This window comes from Otolemur garnettii, unplaced genomic scaffold (assembly GCF_000181295.1).
Source record: "Otolemur garnettii isolate 467f Iridium unplaced genomic scaffold, OtoGar3 scaffold00019, whole genome shotgun sequence".
NCBI classification, from domain to species: domain Eukaryota; kingdom Metazoa; phylum Chordata; class Mammalia; order Primates; family Galagidae; genus Otolemur; species Otolemur garnettii.
This window is the reverse complement of record NW_003852414.1, coordinates 5,363,156-5,383,428: the sequence shown is the minus strand read 5'-3', so window position 1 is coordinate 5,383,428 and position 20,273 is coordinate 5,363,156. Positions and strand designations below refer to the sequence as shown.

The window sequence follows — 20,273 nt, the reverse complement described above, 5'->3', positions numbered from 1 at the left end:
AAATCTGAACTTTCCTTCTAGTACATAGCTATAACTTTGATTCTTTTCATCCCATTCTTTCTTCCTTCAAATCATCTTGATTTTAGCCAATAAAGCGTGAGCAAACCAGGCCACAAAAGCTCTTATTAACTCCCTAAAAGCTACAAACAGTGGGCCTCCTGGGGCTCAGGCATGGAGGTAAGCCTCACATGCCACAGGCCAGGCCAGGCACAGCCTGGGACCCTTCAATTTAAAAATTCAGTATTTAAATTAAAGGCCTTGACTGTTATAAAAAGAGACCAACGCTTTAATGATGAGTAAGAGAGAAAGCAGCCCCTTAGTTGGACAGGAGGACACTGGGCTGAATAGAAAATCCCCACCTCAAAGAGCTCTAAGAGTCAACAACTGTGGGAGGCTGTGCAATTTCTTTTAGATATATTTAAAATTCAAGAAAAATATTTTCTGTAAATAGGGAATAATATTTGATCCAAAGGCATCTCCCTATAACAGGGGTCCTCAAACTTTTTAAACAGGGGGCCAGTTCACTGTCCCTCAGACAGTTAGAGGGCTGACTGTGGGCCCGGGGATGAGTCGGCTACTAAGCAGGGCAGGCAGCGGCAGCAAAACCACCCAGCAGGCTGGATAAATGTCCTCAGTGGGCAGCATGTGGCCCACGGGCCGTAGTTTGAGGATGCCTGCCCTATAACCTCAAAATTTTCTAGATATAATTTACAGCAATCAGAGGGCAGTTCAATCATAATCATCACCATCATCTTGATCAGCTTTCTAGAAAATGGAAAACACATGCATCAACATTTTTCCTCCCAGGTGCTCAGCTATGAACTCTTTAATACTAAGCAGCTTTACCTACAAAACACACAACAAAAGTTCTCTAGTAGTTAGCTCCCTTAGTTCTAGAAGTCTTAAGAAGTCTCAAGGACTCTAGAAATCTGAAGGTACGGGCATCTGAGTCTGCTTAGTTCGAGTCTCAGAACAAATTCCCGGTTATTAGACCTGCAGCATTCTCTCCCATGCATTCTATTTATTCTCTCCTGTATGCCCCACATACCTGGCACTCTAGTTACTGGTTTACGGACATCACTTTGGACTGTAAATGCCTTGAGAACGGAGACTCTAGTCTAGCTTCTCCATCTTACCTTTCAAGTTCTACCTAGTACAGTACCTTGCATAGAGCAGAGGTCTAAAAAAACTGAATGAAACATACTAAGTATTAGCCACCTACTTGTCTGGCTTGCTTAAGTCAAGTTCCTGAGGAAAGAATTTACTGACCGCTGATCTCCACATCCTAAGCCAGGACAACCACAGAGTAGGTCTTTAAAATCCTATCATGTACATTTTTATTCAAGTTTCTAATTTATTTTTATTTGCGTTTAATTTTCGACATGTGTTTATTTACTAAAACAAAACACATTTCCAAAATGAAACAATTCCCTCTCCCTACCCCCCCCCAGAAGCTCTTGATAGAACAGAAAATAAAACTTTCCAGCCATTTTTCAGTCCTCAGTATGAGGACTTCAGAAAAAAGAAGCCACCAATGCCCACTGCCCAGTCTTCTCTGCGCTGCTCCAGATGGAGCCTTTGTTGGTGGCTCTTCCTCCAGAATCTGGCTAGAACAAAGCGTCTCTTCAAAGAGAGTTACCCTTTGACTGCTACACAGATTATATTCAGTCAGCACAGTTTCCCAGCTCTTTAACAATTATGACATGTGCATTCTGTGAAAACTCCCTCTGCCCACCCTGCTTGTGACCATGTCCAACTCAACTTAGGACAGAAGCCTGGCTATTGCAGCTCTTAAGAAACACAACTTCAGTGCTAGCAGCCTTTTTAGCATGCAGGAGCTTATCAATGAAAAATGTTAGGTGACCTTCGGCCTAATGTCTGACTGGTACCCACAGTGGGTCCATGTCCCAGCATCCTCAATCTTCAGACACACACATATCCCAGTAGAAAATATAATAACTTTCTGGAAATCTAGATAAACATCTTTCTCAGTTTTGTGTGGGAAAAATGTGGATTTAATATTCTTCTGAGTCACTCTGTTACCAGATTACATCCAGGTGTTAAAACTGGGACACTCAACTACGACATGTAATATTGTAGAATATACAAGATATAAATACACGAGTCACACACGATTCCTTCTAATCCTCCTTATTCAAAGTAGACAGCAAACAATTTCTCTTGATTTTACAAGACGAAATTAAGCTGACTTCTTTGTTTAATGAAATTAAAACTAAAAATGCTATAGAAACCTTGTTCTATCTACCCTGGCACTCTGGTCAGTCATGGAATTTTAAAGTTAAGAAAGGATCTTACAGAGTCAGTTCTTAGTACTTCAGACTGAGACCCACAAAACTTATATAATTTGCCATGGTCACAAAGAAAAATAGACAACCAAAGCCAGAAAAAAGGTTTCCTGCCTTCTCAGCCCACATGCCTTCTAAAACAGCACACTAACCTGAGTCACTTGCCAAGACCTTCACCTTGACCTGGCAGTCCTGAAAAGGCTGTTCACAACTTCATCTCACTCCCTACATCTTGGTAGTCTAGCAACATAATTATCTCCTAAAAAAAATATAAGAAGGGTAAGCCTTTATCTCTAAAAATAACTTAGCAACAGCATTGTTTCCTTAAAGATATCCCTAGCAACTGCTACGACTTCTTCCTTTCCCATCGTTTCTTTTTTTTTTTTTTGAGAGAGATTCTCAAGTTGTTGCCCTAGGTAGAGTGCCCTGGCATCATCATAGCTCACAACAACTTCTTACTCTGGGGCTCAAGAGATCTTCTTGCCTCAATTTTTTTTTTTTCTATTTTTAGTAGGGATAGGGTCTCGTTATTGCTCAAGATGGACTCAAACTTCTGAGCTTAAGCAATCCACCTACTTTGGTCTCTCAGAGTGGTAAGATTATAGGTGTGAGCCACTGTGCCCAGCCATTTCCCACCATTTCCAAGACAAGACTGTCTTCTAAAACCCTGCTTGCCTAAGTGGTCCTCAAACATGTTCTTAAAAAAACTGGGAAAACCTCATACAACCACTCTTAAGATAGAGTGGTAATGAAGTTGATGCCACCTTAGAGTCACAAGAGAAGGCACATTTGAGATCAGGGTCACAGTCTACCAGAGACCCAAAGCAAGAGGGCAGCTTCTGTCATTGGACACGTATTAATAAGAATCTAATGCCAGGCCCTGTGCTACCTGATATAGTAATTAACAGAGATATCTTAGAAAACAAGCTTACAGTTGTACTAAACTGGTAATTCTCTCCATAAAATCCATCATCATAAAACCCATTAATCCAGTAGTCCCAAATATATAGGACCTTATACTTTGCTATGGTAAATACCAAATACATAATTTAATATTTTTATTTCAAATATGACTTTTTCTACTTCTTCTTTCAACTGATTTTTCTCTTCCTGGCTTATCAAATGATATTTAACTAGATGCAATTCACTGAATTTTATGTTCTTGAGTGCTAATTCATTTAAAAAGTGTCAGACGTCTTCTGGCAGAAAGTTAAGTTACTTACAGATTAATTTGATTCTTCTGAGGCTTGGTTTTAAGCTCTTTTAGGGCCTATGTTAGAAACTTTTATTTGGGGGCTAATTTGTCCCAATCTTACAGCAAGCTGGCAATTTTTCCTTTCTTACAAATTGTCCTTGCCAACTTCTTAAGGTTTCACTCTGTCCATCCCAATTTGGTAGTCAGCCAGGTTCTCAAAAGCACCTCTGTACAGATTTCATAAATGCATTTTCTGGCCAACTCCCTCCTCTCTAGAACTCTCTATTTCAATGACTAGCCACTTTAACTTCCTGAACTTTGACCTCTGTCTACTTGACCCAGAAAGATTACTGGATTCTTTTTGTGTTCCCCATCCTTCTACCACAGTTTAGAAAATGTCTCCAAATAGAAAGCAGGCTGATGTTGGGGATCCCCTTATTTGTTTTCTTTCTCTCAAAGATCATGGTCATGCTCTATTATCCAATGTTAGAAAACAGTTTATTCCCTTTGTTTCTCCAGTTTCATAGTTGGCTGATAGTTTGATGATACTTCTGAACCCCATTAGTATCTCATGGCTAAATGAATAAATCCCTTAACTAGGTATATTTTGATAACTATGTTCTACTCTTAATATTTATAACAATGAAAGGCCATACAGGCTATACAAAATGATGAATAAAACAAAAATTATTTAATTTAACCTTATAGTTATACTTGAACTTATATTTGAATACAAATTTGATCAAATTTCATTGAGTTTTAAATCATTTTTAAAAAACTCTATCCAGGGGTGGCACTGTGGCTCAGTGAATAGGGCACCGGCCCCATGTACCCAGGGTGGTGGGTTCAAACCCAACCCCAGCCAAACTGCAACAGAAAAATAGCCGGGCGTTGTGGCAGATGCCTGTGGTCCCAGCTACTCGGGAGGCTGAGGCAAGAAATCGCCTAAGCCCAGGAGCTGGAGGTTGCTGTGAGCTATGACTCCACTACACTCTACTGAGGGTGACAAAGTGAGACTCTGTCTCTAAAAAAAAAAAACTCTATCCAGGAGGGTCTAACCTGTAGCCCATGGGCTGCATGCAGATTATTTGAGATCTGTGTGGCCTAATGGGGGGAGTCAGATGTTGTGAAAAGTATGCACAGAACTTTTTTTTTTCCCCCCGCTTATCAGCTTTCCTTAGTGTTTGTGTATTTACTGTGTGGCCTAAGACAACTCTTATTCTTTCAATATGCTGCAGAAAAAAGGTTGGACACCATGTAAGTAAACTTTAAATGCATCAGGCTTTTCTATTCTTTTGCTTTGCTACTTCCTTCCCTGCTCCATAGTGAGAGTAAAGTACATCATTTGAAAGTTACAAGAGAGATTTTAAAGTTAAAAGGAAATTGGTCTCTCTCTCAAAATCTGCTAGGCATACCCTAGAAGGAGGAAGAGGGAAGGTACAGGATATTTATGTTATACTTAATATTTTTGGAGTTGGATACAAACAGATTTTGCATATAAAAAACTTATGCTAAGTAGAGGTTATCAGTAAATATTGAAAAGTAGAATTTTCTATATCTACCCCATTAATTATTCATAAATAATATTTATTTCATTATCATTATCCTTAAAAAACTTGACCTTTCTTATTTGTATAGGTAGCTGCCCTAAACTAAAGTCCCCATAAATCATTATATAGCTTACAAGTTTACTGAGGAAAAAAATTAGCAGTCTTTTTGGGGGTGGGGAGTTGAAGAATGTTATGTAGGTGACAGGAAGTTACGTGTTTCCTCCAACTAGGCTATCATGAACCAAATTTGAAGATACAGTTGCCTGAAAGTTTTAATAACTTTAATAATCAAACTACATTAGAAAATCATGTGGGCTCACTAATAAAATGTGCCAAATATAGGGTGGCCATAAAGTTCATGTGCAATTTAAAATAGTTGTCTTATAAGAACTTATGGTCACCCTGTATATAAAGATGAAAATATATACCATCTGTAAACCTACCACGCAGAAGATAACAATTATTAACACTTGGCATGTCTCTTCAGTTTTTTTTGTTGTTGTTGTTTTTCATTTTTGAGACAAAGTCTTACACTGTTGCCCTGGATGGAGTGCCCCAGCATCATAGTTCGCAGCCATTTTGCCTCAGCCTCCCAAGTAGTGGGGAGTATCGGTACCTGACACAATGTCAGTCTAGTTTCTCTATTTCTAGTAGAGATGGGGGTCTCGCTCTTGCTCAGGCTAGTCTCGAACTCCTGAGCTCAAGTGATCCATCCCACAGAGCCCAGCCTTTTCTTCAATTCTGCTCAGCGTACATACACGTATATATATACCCATCTGTATACAGGCATATCTCATTTTACTGTACTTTCCTTTGCTGACCTTAACAGTGTTTTTTATAGATTGAAGGTTTACAGAAACCCTGAATTGACCAAATCTATCCATGCCATTTTTCCAACAGCACATATTCACTTTGTGTCTATGTGTCATGTTGGTAATTCTCATAATATTTCAAATTTTTAATTATTCTTACATATCTTATGGGCATCTGTGATAAGTGCTTCTTGCTGTTATTATTCTAATTGTTTGGGGGCACCATGAACCACACCCACACAGACAGTGAAATTAATCAATAAATGTTGTGTGTATCATGACTGCTCACTTCTGTTCCCAAGTCTCTCTCCCCTTCTTCAGTCCTCCCTATTTCCTAAGATACAACAATTTTAAAATTGGACCAATTACTAACCCAGCAAGGGCCTCTAAGTATTCAGGTGATAGGAAAGAGTTGCATATCTCTCACTTTAAATCAAAAGTCAGAAATGATTAAGCTTAGTAATGCCTGTACGTCAAAAGTTCAGAGACAGGTTAAAAGCTAGGGCTTTTGCACCAAATAGTTAGCCAAGTTGTAAATGCAAAGAAAAAGTCCCAGAAGGAATTAAAAGTGCTACTCTAGTGAACACATGAATGATGAGAAAACAAAACAGACTTATGGCTGATATGGAGAAAGTTTGAGTGGTCTGTGTAGAAGATCAAACCAGCTAAAACACTACTCACTCTAAGTCAAAGCCTAATTTGACCAAGGCCCCAGTTCCCCCTCTCAGCAACTCTATGGAGGCTGGGAGAGGTGGAAAAGCTGAAAAAGAAAGGTTCATGAGATTTAAGGGGAAAAAAAGTCATAAGATAAATGTGTAAGATGAAACAAGTGCTAACCTAACCAGCCAAAATGACTGATAAAAGCAGCTTTGCTAAATAATACATTTTCAATGCAAATGCAACGCCATTATATTGAAAAAAAATGCCATGTAGAACTTTCAAAACTAGAAAGGAGAAGTCAATGCCTGGCTTCGAAGTTTCAAAGGACCTACTGACTCTCTTGTTAAGGGTTGATGCAGCTGGTGACCTGAAGTTGAAGCCAAAATTCACTAAACATTTTGGAGGGCCCTCGAGAATTATGCTAAATCTACTCTGGCTGTGTTCTATAAATGGAACAACAAAGCCTGGATGAAAGTATATCTGTTTTCAGCATAGTCTATTGAATATTTTATGCCTACTGCTGAGGCCTATTGCTGAGAAAAAAGATTCCTTTCAAATATTACTCCTGGTTGACAACGCATCTAGTCACCCAAGAGTTCTGATGAAGATGTACAGGGAGAGTAACATTTTCATGCTAGCTAATACAACATCCACTCTGCTGTCCATGGGTTAAGGAGTCATTATGAGTTTCCAGTCTCATTATTTAAAACATACATTTCATAAGGCTGTGACTACCATATACAGTGATTGTAAACTGAAAACCTTCTGGAAGGATCTACCATTCTACATGGCATTAAGCACACACATGATTATGGGAGGTGGTCAAAATATCAACATTAACAGGAGTCTGGAAAAAGGGTTTTCCAGTACTCATGGATGACTTTGGCAAGTTCAAAACTTCAGTGCAAGCGCAACTGCAGATGTGGTGGAAATAACAAGAGAACTAGAATTAGAAGTATAGCCTGAAGATGTGACTGAATTGTTGCAATCCCATGATCAAACTTAAATAGATAGGGTGTTGCTTCTTATGAAGGAAAAAAGAAAGTGGTTTCTTGAGATACCATCTACTCCTAGTAGAGATGCTATGAACATTGTTAAAATGACAAAGATTTAGAATATTCCATAAACTTAATTAATAAAGGAGCCCCTCAATTTTGAAAGCAGTTCTATTATAGATAAAATGTTATCAAACAGTATTGCACATTACAGAGAAATCTTTCTGCATTGAGGTCCATCAATGCAGCAAACTTCACTTTTGTCTTATTTTAAGAAATTGCCATAATCACTCCAACTATCAGCAACCACCACCCTGATGAGTCGGCAGTCACCAACATCTAGGCAAGACCCTACACCTGCAAAAAGATTACAACTCACTGAGGGATCAGACAATTGTCAGCATTTTTTAGCAGTATAATAGTTTTATTAAGGTATGTACATTAAGGTTTTGACATAATAGTAGACTACGTATAGTGTAAATATAAGTTTTATATGCACTGGGAAACCAAAACAAGCATATGACTCATTTGCAATATTCACTTTATCATGGTGGTCCAGAACCCAACCCATAATCTCTCTTAAGTTATGCTAGTATGCACACACACATACAATTTCTTAATTTAAACTGGAATAACAGTACAGATAGCATTCTCTAATTTCCTTTTAATTATGCTATAAGCGTAACCTAAAGTCACTGAATAGTCTTTAAGAACATGATTCTTAATCAGGGACCAAAGTAGAATAAGATCAGTGGTCCTGGACCCATTCGCCTCTCTAGTCCTGGACCTGTTCTTAACAAACATAATGTGAGTATCCTGAAATTCTTTGCTTCTCAGAGTGGGATCCATGGATTTGCTTGCATCGGAATTACCCCCAAACTTGTTAGAAATGTAGAATCTGGGCTATACCATGAACCTACTGAACTAAATATACATTTTAACAAGATTCTAAATGATCTGTATACACATAAAAGTTTGAAAAGCAGTGCCCTAGTTTATTTAATCCTTTATGCAATTATTTAACTTCTCTATTGTTTTCAATTATTTTACTATTATAACTGTTAACACTGTATAGAACTCTCCTAATAATTATTTCATTAAAAGACATACATTAAAGTGGGAATCTTAAGTCACCAAACTCTCCTTTACATTGGTAATTTCTAACCTGCTCTGCTCTGAAAAACCAGGCTTCTTAAAATTATGAATTAGGGAACTGAAGGGTCAATATAGCAGGTGGTTATGTGGTTGGATTTGAATCTCAGCTCTGATACAAGAAGCTCTATAACTCTGGGCCAAAACTTAACTTGTCCACGATTTAACCTACTCATGTGTTAAATGGGGACTATTATCATAGTACATACCTCACAGGGTTGCTGTGAGGATTAAATTAGCTAAAATAAATAAGACACTTACAACATGGTAAATGCTATTTACGTGTTTGCTATTATCATTCAGAGGAGAGTAAATAAAGAGGCTCTAAGTGAACCAAACATACCATTTTAAGGCCTGAACTTTTTTTTTTTTTTTTGTAGTTTTTGGCCAGGGCTGAGTTTGAACCCGCCACCTCCAGCATATTAAGCCTGCACCTTACTCCTTTGAGCCGCAGGTGCCGCCCAGGCCTGAACTTTCTATTATAACATCATATGTGGGCCTTTTACTTTATTCTTGGTACTCAGATTTGTTCTAAGCAGCTGTATGACTCAGAAGAGTATACTACATTCGAGAATTTCTTTTTTCCTCTCTGCATTTATTACTTCTGTTTAATAGGTGTGTGAGTACATTAGTCTTCTGCTAAGGCTGTATGCAAAAAGTTAATCCCAAGTTTATAGGAAGAGATCAAGAATCATGACACATGTTCAAAGCTTACATTACCTTTATAATCAAGGAGGTACTACTATTTATCTCTCCTCCTAGGAGGGTCCCTCACTCAAGCCCAGATAGAAATATCAATATAGAAGATAATCCAACCTGGATGCGGTGGGTCACTGCTGCAGTTTGTTTGTGCGAAGTCAAGATAATCATCAGGAAGAAGGAGGAGTCAAATCTAAAGGACAGAGACAGACAGCAAAGCCAGAAACCCAGAGAAAATACAGAAACACCAAGAGATTCAAGTTGATGACACACTAAAGAGTTCAGACCTTTCTTGAATAGTCAGAACACTGTCATCAGAACAATGACTCCTGTCCTGTCTCAGCCACACGCCAGGGTGGGGCAGGCCAAGCTGCTGAAGGAAACTGTGATACACCAGAATCAATTGTTGAATGTGTCATCCTATTACTTATGTGCTTCCTTTCAGAAGTGATAAATACGAAGTACTTTCAGACCCTGAAAATCATTCTTTCCTGTATTATTAATTCCAAGTACCATAGTTCAGCAGTCAACTTACAACATAAAGTTCTCTGTTATTTAAATCACATTTTTTGCCTTCTCTAAGAGACAATAAGGGAATAGCTGCCTAGCCTTCAAATGAAACACTCAAAATACAGTTGCTTATGGTCTCAAGGAGTTTCTTGCATAGGGTAGGAGTGAGTTGAATTTTCCATTTCTTACAAACTCTGAGCAAAGGCTATTTCCAAGTAGCATGCTATTTTATTCTGAAACTCAGTGAACTTTTTTTCACTATTAGGGAATCTGCATAGAAAAAAAATCAATAGAAATAATGAAAAATAAAAAATGAGAGAGAAAAATGCCGCCAAGTAAATTCCTTAGATTAAGACTTTGGCCAATCAGACTGGAAATCAACCTTAATAGCATCTCTTGTTTCTCCTGAGCCATCAGAAACTCTCATCTCAAAATGCTAGAAACTTTACTGGAGAAAGCTCCCAACATGCAAAGGAGGACTCTAAGAACTGCTTCTGAAAACAGAAGATTCTAAAGGCTGATACAATCTCAGAATTGAGAAGACTGGAAATCAACTCTTTCTTCTCTCTACTTCAGCACATTTTCCCTCCATAGCATCCCTGCATGAGATTGATCAGCCTCTATTTGTACTATCAGTGATGGAGAACTCACTGTCTTACAAAGGAGCTCAATGTGTTTGCTGGACTAATTGGTGTGAGGGTGTGGAGTCACAGAAGGGGGTAGAAATTAGCTGATTACAAATGGACTTGGAGTATCTAAGGAACGGCAGGAAGGCTAGTGTGGCTGGAGAGAGTGGCAGGAGATCAAGTGAGCAGGCCTGGTATGACATGGTGAGAGTTATGGTTTTATCTTGAATATTACTGGCAGCCACTGAAGGGTTCTGAACAGAGAATGAGAGAAGCTGTTCAACATTTTAAGAAGAAAATTTTCATTCCTAAATGAAGAACTGACTGGGGACTTATAGGAGGAGATAAGGAAAGTTAGTTAGATCACCACTTCTACTATCTGGGCAACATAATGGGGACTTGGGGTAGTAGGGTAGTAGGTGTAAGGAGTGGGGGGACAAGGGTGGTTTGGGATATACATTGAAAAGAAGGCATAAAGGCCTTATTAATGGACAGGATGTCAGGTATGAAAGAAAAAGTCACAGATGACCTTCGGTTTTTGGCCTGAACAATGAAGATAAAGAGGAAGGGGGTAGATTTTGAGAGAAGAGTTCAAGTTCTATTTTAGGCATATGAGATTTGAAATGTTTATTATACCTTCAAATGTAGGTATTTAAATCACATAAATATGAGTCTAGAGCTCATGAGCGAGATCAAGGTAAATAAATAAATTTGGAATAGGTGGAATATAAAGCAAGAGATCACATGAGATCTTGTAGAAAATAAAAATGGAAGGACAAAGACTAAGTCCTGAAAAAGGTCGTCTTTTGGAGGCCATTTAGAGAAGGCAGCAAAAGAGATTTTTATGACCCTTCTTCAGAAATAAATTGAATTATTGTGTGTCTACAACTACTGAAGTCCAAAGACAACCATCATAGCCCTCTTCAAAAACCACCTTTTGGAGTCATGTGCTGCTTTCATTTCTGACTTCTGAACAACTGAGTCTGGATAGCTGCATTTCAACTATTCCTGGTCTCGGGTGTGTCCTAGTTTCTGGATCAAAGCTCTCAAAACTACTAGGAATTAATAGTTGTCCAACACTGACCAGGAGGTTAGTTGAGAGCATGTTTCTCAGAGCTGCCAAAAGTTCTTGGTTTGTGCTCAGTGAAGCACATAAGTGAGTGTTTGGCAATTCATCAGGTGACAGACAAGTGACAGGAAAGAGGACTGTAGAATGAGTCAGATCAAGATTAGAGAATGCGTAAGACCTTACTCTAGGCTAGTCACCCTGATCTGCTCTGGGTCATATTTGGTATGACCAAATATTGACCAAACATTACCCAGAAAAGGTGAAGTAATCCGAAGTTTACCATGTGTCCATGGAAATGTGTTAGCATTTCCTGGAAGCAGCTAACATTAAGAAAGGAACTATAGGTACTGCACACAGTGGGCACTTGTTCTTGCTGTCCTCCAGTCCGAGGGTTAGGCTGGAGATAACTGTTACCCTCCCAGCCTTAACTGTAAACAGAATTCCAACCTATCCCATAGGTTGTGAAGATTAAATCACATAATTTAAGTAAAGGGGCTGGTATTTAGAAAATGTTCAATATACATGCATTTGCCATTCTTATTTATACTTTTATGACCACAAAATGTAGCCACCTGAATGGTAAGAATATCCCTAAAAACAATACTTTTAGTGCTCTTCTAGAACAGAATAAAAGTTTTATTTTGTTTGTTTTGTATGAACTATTACATGATCAATGGAATTTAAACTTAGCCTGAAAAAACTATCCTCTCCTTTTCTGAACTTTTCCACCAAAGTTAGCACAGTCATGTTAAATAACTAAGAAGTAAAGCTGTAAATCTATTAACATGAGATTACTTCTAATATCACTTCTAAAAGATTATCAAGTGAAACAGAAATCTCCAAGCCCGATGATTATTCTACAAGAGTTATTTAGGCATGTTTTGTTGTTTTAAATGTCCATATCCTTTAAGTATATTTTTATTTCCCTTTATGAAATTTTATGACTAAAGTCTTTAAATAAAGTCAGTAACAAAAGCAGGAAATCATTCATAAGACCAGCAGGCTATTTTATTTTTACTAATGAAAAATTACATAATAGTTTCAGCAAGTGACAGAGTTCTTTTAATATTTATAGAAAAGCAAGAGTCATGCTGGAAACTGAGAATTTCTATTATTTGACAGCAATCAATTCTGTATCATTTTAGATCAATTACAGAAATGGCTATGTAAGAGTTATGTTCACTGTTATTCATACTCACTGAACAACACATCAACTGTGTCTAGTACTTGACCTAGAAGCTTAAGGGGGTATATGACTTAACAAAACTACACTAACAGGGTCTTAACTCCAAACAACGAAGTCACATCATTGGCCCTTTTGTCAGTACACATTACACTAAAGAAAAGAAAAAGAAATAGCAGTGTACTAGGAACCATTTAAAGGTCCTATTTAATTCAAAGTACTATACAAAACTACCAGAGAATACTAAAGCAGCCTAAAGAAGCAAAGAGAAAATCTGTAACTAAGTACGAGAAAATATTTACAAACACCGTACCAATGTTCAAAAAAATGAAATCCCAAATTCAAAAATACTTTTAAAACATGGAACCTAGACTTTTTAAGATAATCAGCAATTGTGATTTTTACTTCACAGAAAAGCAACTTCTAAACTATACTTTTCAAATCAATAATTTGATTCTTTTGCTTTAAATACTTTTATTTTGGAATAATTTTAGATTTACCAAATAGTTACAAAGATAGTACAGCATTCCTGTATACCCTTGACCCAGTTTTCCATAAAGTTAGTATCTTACATAACTACAGCACATTTGTCAAAACCAAGCAATTAACTTTACTATAAACTTTATTCACATTTCACTTGTTTTTTTGCTAATGTCCTTCTTCAGTTCCTAAGTACAAACCAAAGTACTATATTGCATTTAATGAATTCTTTTAATGCTTCAAGTTTTGCTATAGGACACACTACTGTGTTATTAACAATGTCTTCGTTACAATTATTATAGAAAATAAACCTAAAATTCCCTGGAAAGTATGATTTATTAAGTATTATGGAAATGTTACATGAAGATTCTTGTAAACTTGATATTTCTACTAATATTTTATTGAAAAGATAAAGAGGTAATTCACTAAGTAAGATATGTCTCACTGCCTACTTTGTCAGAAACCAATGAGGTCAAATTACTTAATGTCTCAGAACTCTCTCTTTAAAAAATGCTTGTCACTTACATATTTCCCAAGGTTCCTGAAGACTCGTTAAGATGTATGGTAAATCCTTCAATTTATTCTGTAATAGAATATAAAATAATATTATACTCATATTCAGATAATCCATTTTTACCAAATATATGTAAAAGCTGCTTTTCCTTCATTTTCAACCTTCATTTGTAAATTACTATATAATTTTATTAAGATAACAAAAGAACTAATTTAAGGGAAAATAATTCAATAGCTGATTACATGTCTTTAAAAATGAAAGCATGCAAAATTTAATAAAAGTTTTAGGACAAATAGAAGATACTAAAAAAAAAAAAAAAAGAAATGCCACAATGAATAAAACTGGCTAAGAAGAACGTTTCACATTCTTTTCCACGTGCATAATGTTGTGGAAATTACTAAACAGTCACAAACAAGTCATTTTCAGGGCACAGCTTTTTGACAGGAAAACAGTAATTAAGATTTTGGGATTAGAAGATTTTTGAAAGGATACATGTCTGGTAAAGTGTCCATGTGTGTCAGTTTGCCTGAGACAGTCCCGATTGATGCCTGTTGTCTCTCAGTGTCCCACTAATTTACCGTCTGTCCTGGAATTTTCATTTTCTAATGATTTTTTTTAAGGTAGCATTAAAATAAGCTGAGACTAATTTGTACTTTCAGGCTCTGCCATGATCTCATCAAGCTGTGTATGAGATGCATGTACAATGAAGTCAGCTGTCAATTTAATGTGTGGTTAAACCCGAAGGATACCTATTAGTAACAGTAATATCTATCTCTAGATGCACTGTAACGGATGCCTCACTCTCAAAGACAGCACCCAGCCCACCTGCAGAAAAAGGAAGGACGCTCAGACAGGAGCAGCTAGGGACAGCTAACTCCTCCAGTCTTCTAACACAGAAGAAATACTCAGTGTTGCTGCCTCTGCCGTGCCAAGCTCGAAGACAGCAATTTAACAAAAGCAGAAGGAGAAGGCGCTTTACATAGTATTCTACAAAGCATGACTTTTCATCTAGATCAAATGATTTTTTATTTTATCTTGCTCAGTTCTGATTCCAAATAAGTCTTATTTACACAGTCCAGGTAAAGTGATAGCTGTTAGTTTATTCACACCATCAGTAGAAAAAACTCACACTTAAATGATGCCATCTTTTTATCAGTGAAAGGAGATACAGCAAACAGAAAAAAATCAGTTAATTCCAATAATTGTTTGATTATTTCATCTAATTCATGAAATCAAAGTAAAGCATTTGGAAGTTCACTATGTACAACATGAAACATCTGACGTTGCTGGAATTGCCATTTAAATTCAGTTAAAAAGATCAACAAAGATAAAATTACAGTGTGTTCTTGTTACTCACAGAGGTTGAGTTCTATAAAGTCACCATGGACACTGAATTAGCAAGTACAAACTATTGCTCCTAGGAGAAATACAGGGTTAGGTTCCTGAGAGCCTAGGGTCACATTTTCATTAACTGACCACACATAACTTTGTTTTATGTGTGTTTCCATTTTAGGATATCTTATTTAATATATAATCATGTGCTGCATAATGTATAAAAAATTAAAGTATGATCACAATGTTTCATCAAATAAAAAATATATAGCATCAATAAAGAAAAATCATTAAAGAAGAAACAAATTGAAATTTTGGAATTGAAAAATACAAAAAATGAAATGGAAAAATTGCTCAGAAGAACTCAACAATTGATTCGAAAAGACAGAAGAATCAAAGAGCTTAGGATAGATCAATAATAATTTGCAATTTGAAGAACAGAGAGAAAAAAGAATGAAGAAAAATGAGATCTTCAGAGAAAAGTGGGAGATAGCTATGGTATGCATGAGTGCTCCCAAAATTCATGCAATGGAAACCTGGACCCCAATGCAGTAGTGCTGAGAAGTGGGACCTTTACGAATCTATGCATGGGGTGGCATCTGTAGCTCAGTGGGTAGGACGCCAGCCACATACACTGAGGCTGGCGGGTTCAAACCTGGTCCAGGCCAGCTAAAACAACAATGACAACCACCACAACAAAAAAAAGTAGCTGGGCATTGTGCTGGGCACCTGTGGTCCCAACTACTTGGGAAGCTGAGGCAAGCAAGGAATTGCTTGAGCCCAAGAGCTTGAGGTTGCTGTGAGCTGTGACTCTACCCAGGGTGACAGCTTGAGACTCTGTCTCAAAAAAAAAAAAAAAAAAAAAAAGAATCCACTCATGGACTAATGGATTATCAAAGGAGTGAGTCATCATGAGAGTCATTGTGTTATAAAAACCAGTTTGGCTTTCACTCTTGTGCCCCCTCACCATGTGATGCCCTGTGCACAGAGCCCCTACCAGCAAGAAGGCTCTTACCCAGAGGCCAGCTCCATACTCTTAGAATTCCCAGCCTCCATAACTATTAAATTTATTTTCTTCATAACTTACTTAGTTGATGGTTATAATAACAAAAATGGACTAAGACATACATCTTTAGGAGAAAAAAGAGTGAAATAGAAAAATATTTTTTAAAAAATGGTTGAAATCTTCCCAAATTTCATGGAAAACATTATTAATATGTACATCCAACAAGCTCAATAAACTCCAAACTGGATAAACACAAAGAGACACACTCAAACACATACCTAGTCAAAATGGTGACAGCCAAAGACAAAGAAAATCTTGAAAGCAGAAAAAGGGGGAAAAAAAGACTTGTCAAATATAAGGAAACCCCAATAATAACCTTATTAAAAAGCCTTAAAAAGCTGATTTCTCATCAGAAGCAAAGAAGGCCAGAAGGTAGAAGAATATTCAAAGTCCTAAAAGTAGACAATTGTGAATGATGAATCTTATATCCAGTAACACTATTCTCTTCATAAAATGAAGGTGAAATCAAGACATCTCAGAAAAACAAAAATCATAGAATTTGCTTATTGAATATTTACTTCACAAGAAATACTAAAGAAGTTCTTCAAGCTGAAAGCAAATGACACCAAACAGTAATTATAAGCCATTAAAAAAAAAAAAAAAGAGTGCCAGTAAAGGTATTTTGTACATAATTATAACCACTGTAATTGCATCCTTCCTCCTCTTTTTTTCTCTTAAGTGATTTGAAAATTAATTCAATAAAACATTATAGATATAAGTGTATTTCTAGGCTAATAACATTCATCATTAAATATTTTGACAGTAACAGTACAGAAAAAGCAGATGAGAACAAAGTCCATTGAAATAAGAAAATGACAGAAGAGCTAACTCGAATCCACAAGAATATATGGAAATGACACTAGAGCTAACTCAAATCCACCTGTATAAAGAAAATGAAAAATGAAAAGGTCAATACAACTACAAATATGTACTCATTCTCCTCTCAGCTTCTTCAAAAATTTAAGATTATATAATAAAGTAAAAATTATAACAGCATATTATTTGGTTTCTAACATACACAGACATAATGTATATAATAGCATTAAAAGGGGGACATAAGTAGAGCTTTAGAGAAGGGAAGTTTATTCTGCAGATATAAATCAGTAGATACTGGTAAATTAACTGTATGTTGTAAACTTTACAACAACCACTAAGAAAATAATTCAAAATATTTGATATAAAAATTATTAAAGGAATTATAATGTATACTAGAAGATACCATTTAATTTAAAAGAAAAGAGTAAAGAAAGAAAAGCAGAACAAAAAAGACAAGAACAAAAAGACATTCTGACAGGAGAAAGTCAAAATGGCAGACAGAAATCCAACCATTATCAGTGATTACATTAAATGTGAACAGATCAATCAATCCAATCCAAAGAAATTATCAGATTGTATTTTGTTTATAAAGTTTAAAAAAAGAACTATACATTGTCTATAGGAGACCCGCTTTAGATTCACTGATACAAACAGGTTGAAAGTATCACTGAAACAGCAACCATGAAAGAATCAGACAAAAATAAAAATATAAAGAGAGATTCTTCATAATGGTAAAAGGGTTAAGTCACTAGTAACATAAAACAGTTATAAGTATATATGCACCTAACAGCAGAGACCAAAAAAAACCTGAAAGGATAAAGAGACAATTCAAAAACTGGAGACTTCAATAGCTTCTTTCAATACTGACAGAATAACCAGGAAGAAAATCAACAAGGACACAGAAGATCTAAACAGTATAAGACAACTAGATTTACAGACTATACAATACTCAACCCAAGAACATAATACACATTATTCTTAAGTACATGAAACATTCTCTAAAACAGACCATATATGCTAGGCAAATATCCCTTAATAATTTAAAGGAATTAAATTAATTAGGCAGAGTGTTCTCTGAAAACAAGAGAATATAATTAGGAATCAGTAACAGAAGGAATTTGTGGGAAATTCACAAATATGGGGGAAAAACACACTCCTAAATAACCATTAGGTCAAAGAAGAAATCAGAAAGAATATAGATAGATAATACCTTGAGACAAACAAAAACTAAAACACAACATAACACGAGATGCAGCTAAAGAAAGTAGTGCTTACAAAGAATTTTGTACCTATAAATGCATATTATTTTTAATAGTTTAAAAATACTAAATTTAAATTTTTAATTTTGTACCTATAAATGCATATTTTTAAAAAAGAAAGATCTCAGATCAATAGCCTAACTATCCACCTGAAAAAAATAAAACATAGAAAAAGAAAGGCAAACTAAATGAAAGCAAGCAGATGGAAGGAAACAATAAAGTACAAACAAATGAAATAACAGAAAACAAGAAAGAAAAGCCAAGAAAATGAAAGAAAGGACGAAGGATTTGATGATGTCACTGATGATGACAGAAAGGGAGGTTTATTATTGGGAGAAGCAGAATTCAGATTGCAGGGAATTTAAGAAATAAGCAGGAAGAACAAAATGAGATAGCATATGTAGACTCTTCCTTCAATAAGCTTAAAGAAAGAGAATGAGAAGAGAGAGATTGAAAACACAGCCAAGAAGAAATGATTACTAGAATAAGGTCTCCTAAGAGACAGAAAGGATTAAGAGCCCAGGCAAAGAAACTGACCTTGGAAGTTATGGCAAAGGCCAGGTGTTGCCTACTCAGTCTTCCCTTCTTTTTAGATAACAGAATCCTAATTTATTCACGCTGGGAGTAGTGGAAAGCCATGAATATTGACTAGTCTAAGCCAAACACAGGATTTGCAATGCTAGCTAGTGAGGTTATGTCTTTTATGAGGCTTCTAAGAAATTTTTCTTCACTCTTAAAAAAAGAGACAAAGGAGATTCTTTTCTTATGTCCTGGTTACACGGATATGAAGACGTAATTCTTAGAGCTAAAGCTGCCATCTTGAGATCAGGAGGGGAAAAGTCTTCGGACAAAAGCCAACTCTTTCAGGAAGATAGAATGCCAAGACAGAAAGAGCCAAAGAGTCTGATGACAGAAGTTAGCTGCTGTATGACCCAACTATAAAACTAACTTTCTTCCAGATTTCTAGTTATAGTAAACAGTAAAATGTACATATTACTCAAGCCACTTTGAGTTGGGTCTTCTGTTACTTGCTAGCTGAAAGTGTTCTAACCGATAGATACTTTCACTGAGATGTATGTGAATAAAATTAACTTTGCATGTTGGAGATGTAGGAACTTGAAAGTCTGAGCCTAAAGTTCCATTTACTAAATAAAATGAAGCTCATATAGATCTTTTTTTGCAAAGGGCCTTGCCCTAACAACTCTTTCCTGCTTAAAAAAAAAATCAGGTATTTTGCTGGGTGTGGGGGCTCTCACCTGTAATCCTAGCATTTTGGGAGGCTGAGGCAGATGGATTGTTTAAGCTCAGGAGTTCGAGACCAGCCTAACTAAAAACAGAAAAACGAGCCAGGCATTGTAGCAGGTGCCTGTAGTCCCAACTCCTGGGAGGCTGAAGCAAGAGGATCACTTTAACCAAAAAGTTTGAGGGTGCTGTGAGCTATTACACCACAGCATTCTATCCAGGGTACAAAAGTCTCTGTCTCAAAAAAAAAAAAAAAAAAAAAAAAAAAGTCAAGTATTTCAATGATAATTATGGCTAGTAAAGAAGATGATAATGATTGATGAAAGTATTTTTAAAAGCTAAGTATTTTATCCTTTCATTATTTACCTTCTGCATTCCACTAACTTCAATAGTGAAACCACACAGATCTCTTTGTGTTTATAACAAATTTCAAGTCCATTTCATGTTTTTCATACTTTCATGATGTATAACATACTATACCACAATACAATTTACAAACGGAATCCTTAACTTTGAAGAACAAACACTTTGAAAACCAAACAATTTACAAAAATAGATTTATATATTTACTTCCATACATTTTCTAAATGTGGTCAAGAAAAGAAAACAACATTTCAACCACATCTGTGGAATGATACCTTTGATTCATATCAGAAGGTGGAAAATCAACACTGTAGAAACATAGATAAACACCAGAGAAAGCACAATTTTAGCAAGTATAACAAAAGGCACGAGAATTATATTCTTAACCAAGCAGTTACCAAATGGGGGGGGGGGTTGAAAGCTAAATTATAAAAGTTTTGAAGC

The 20,273-nt window shown here is 36.2% G+C and overlaps 1 protein-coding gene across 1 annotated transcript in view; it reads right to left on the bottom strand.

Moving 5' to 3' along the window:
* ZNF438 (zinc finger protein 438) overlaps positions 1-20,273 on the bottom strand; it is a 125,367-nt gene that overhangs the window by 88,688 nt on the left and 16,406 nt on the right. Inside the window, exon 2 of the mRNA XM_012803253.2 lies at positions 13,763-13,820. The gene's annotated coding sequence lies outside the window, so the exon portion shown is untranslated. The remainder of the gene's footprint in view (positions 1-13,762; positions 13,821-20,273) is intronic.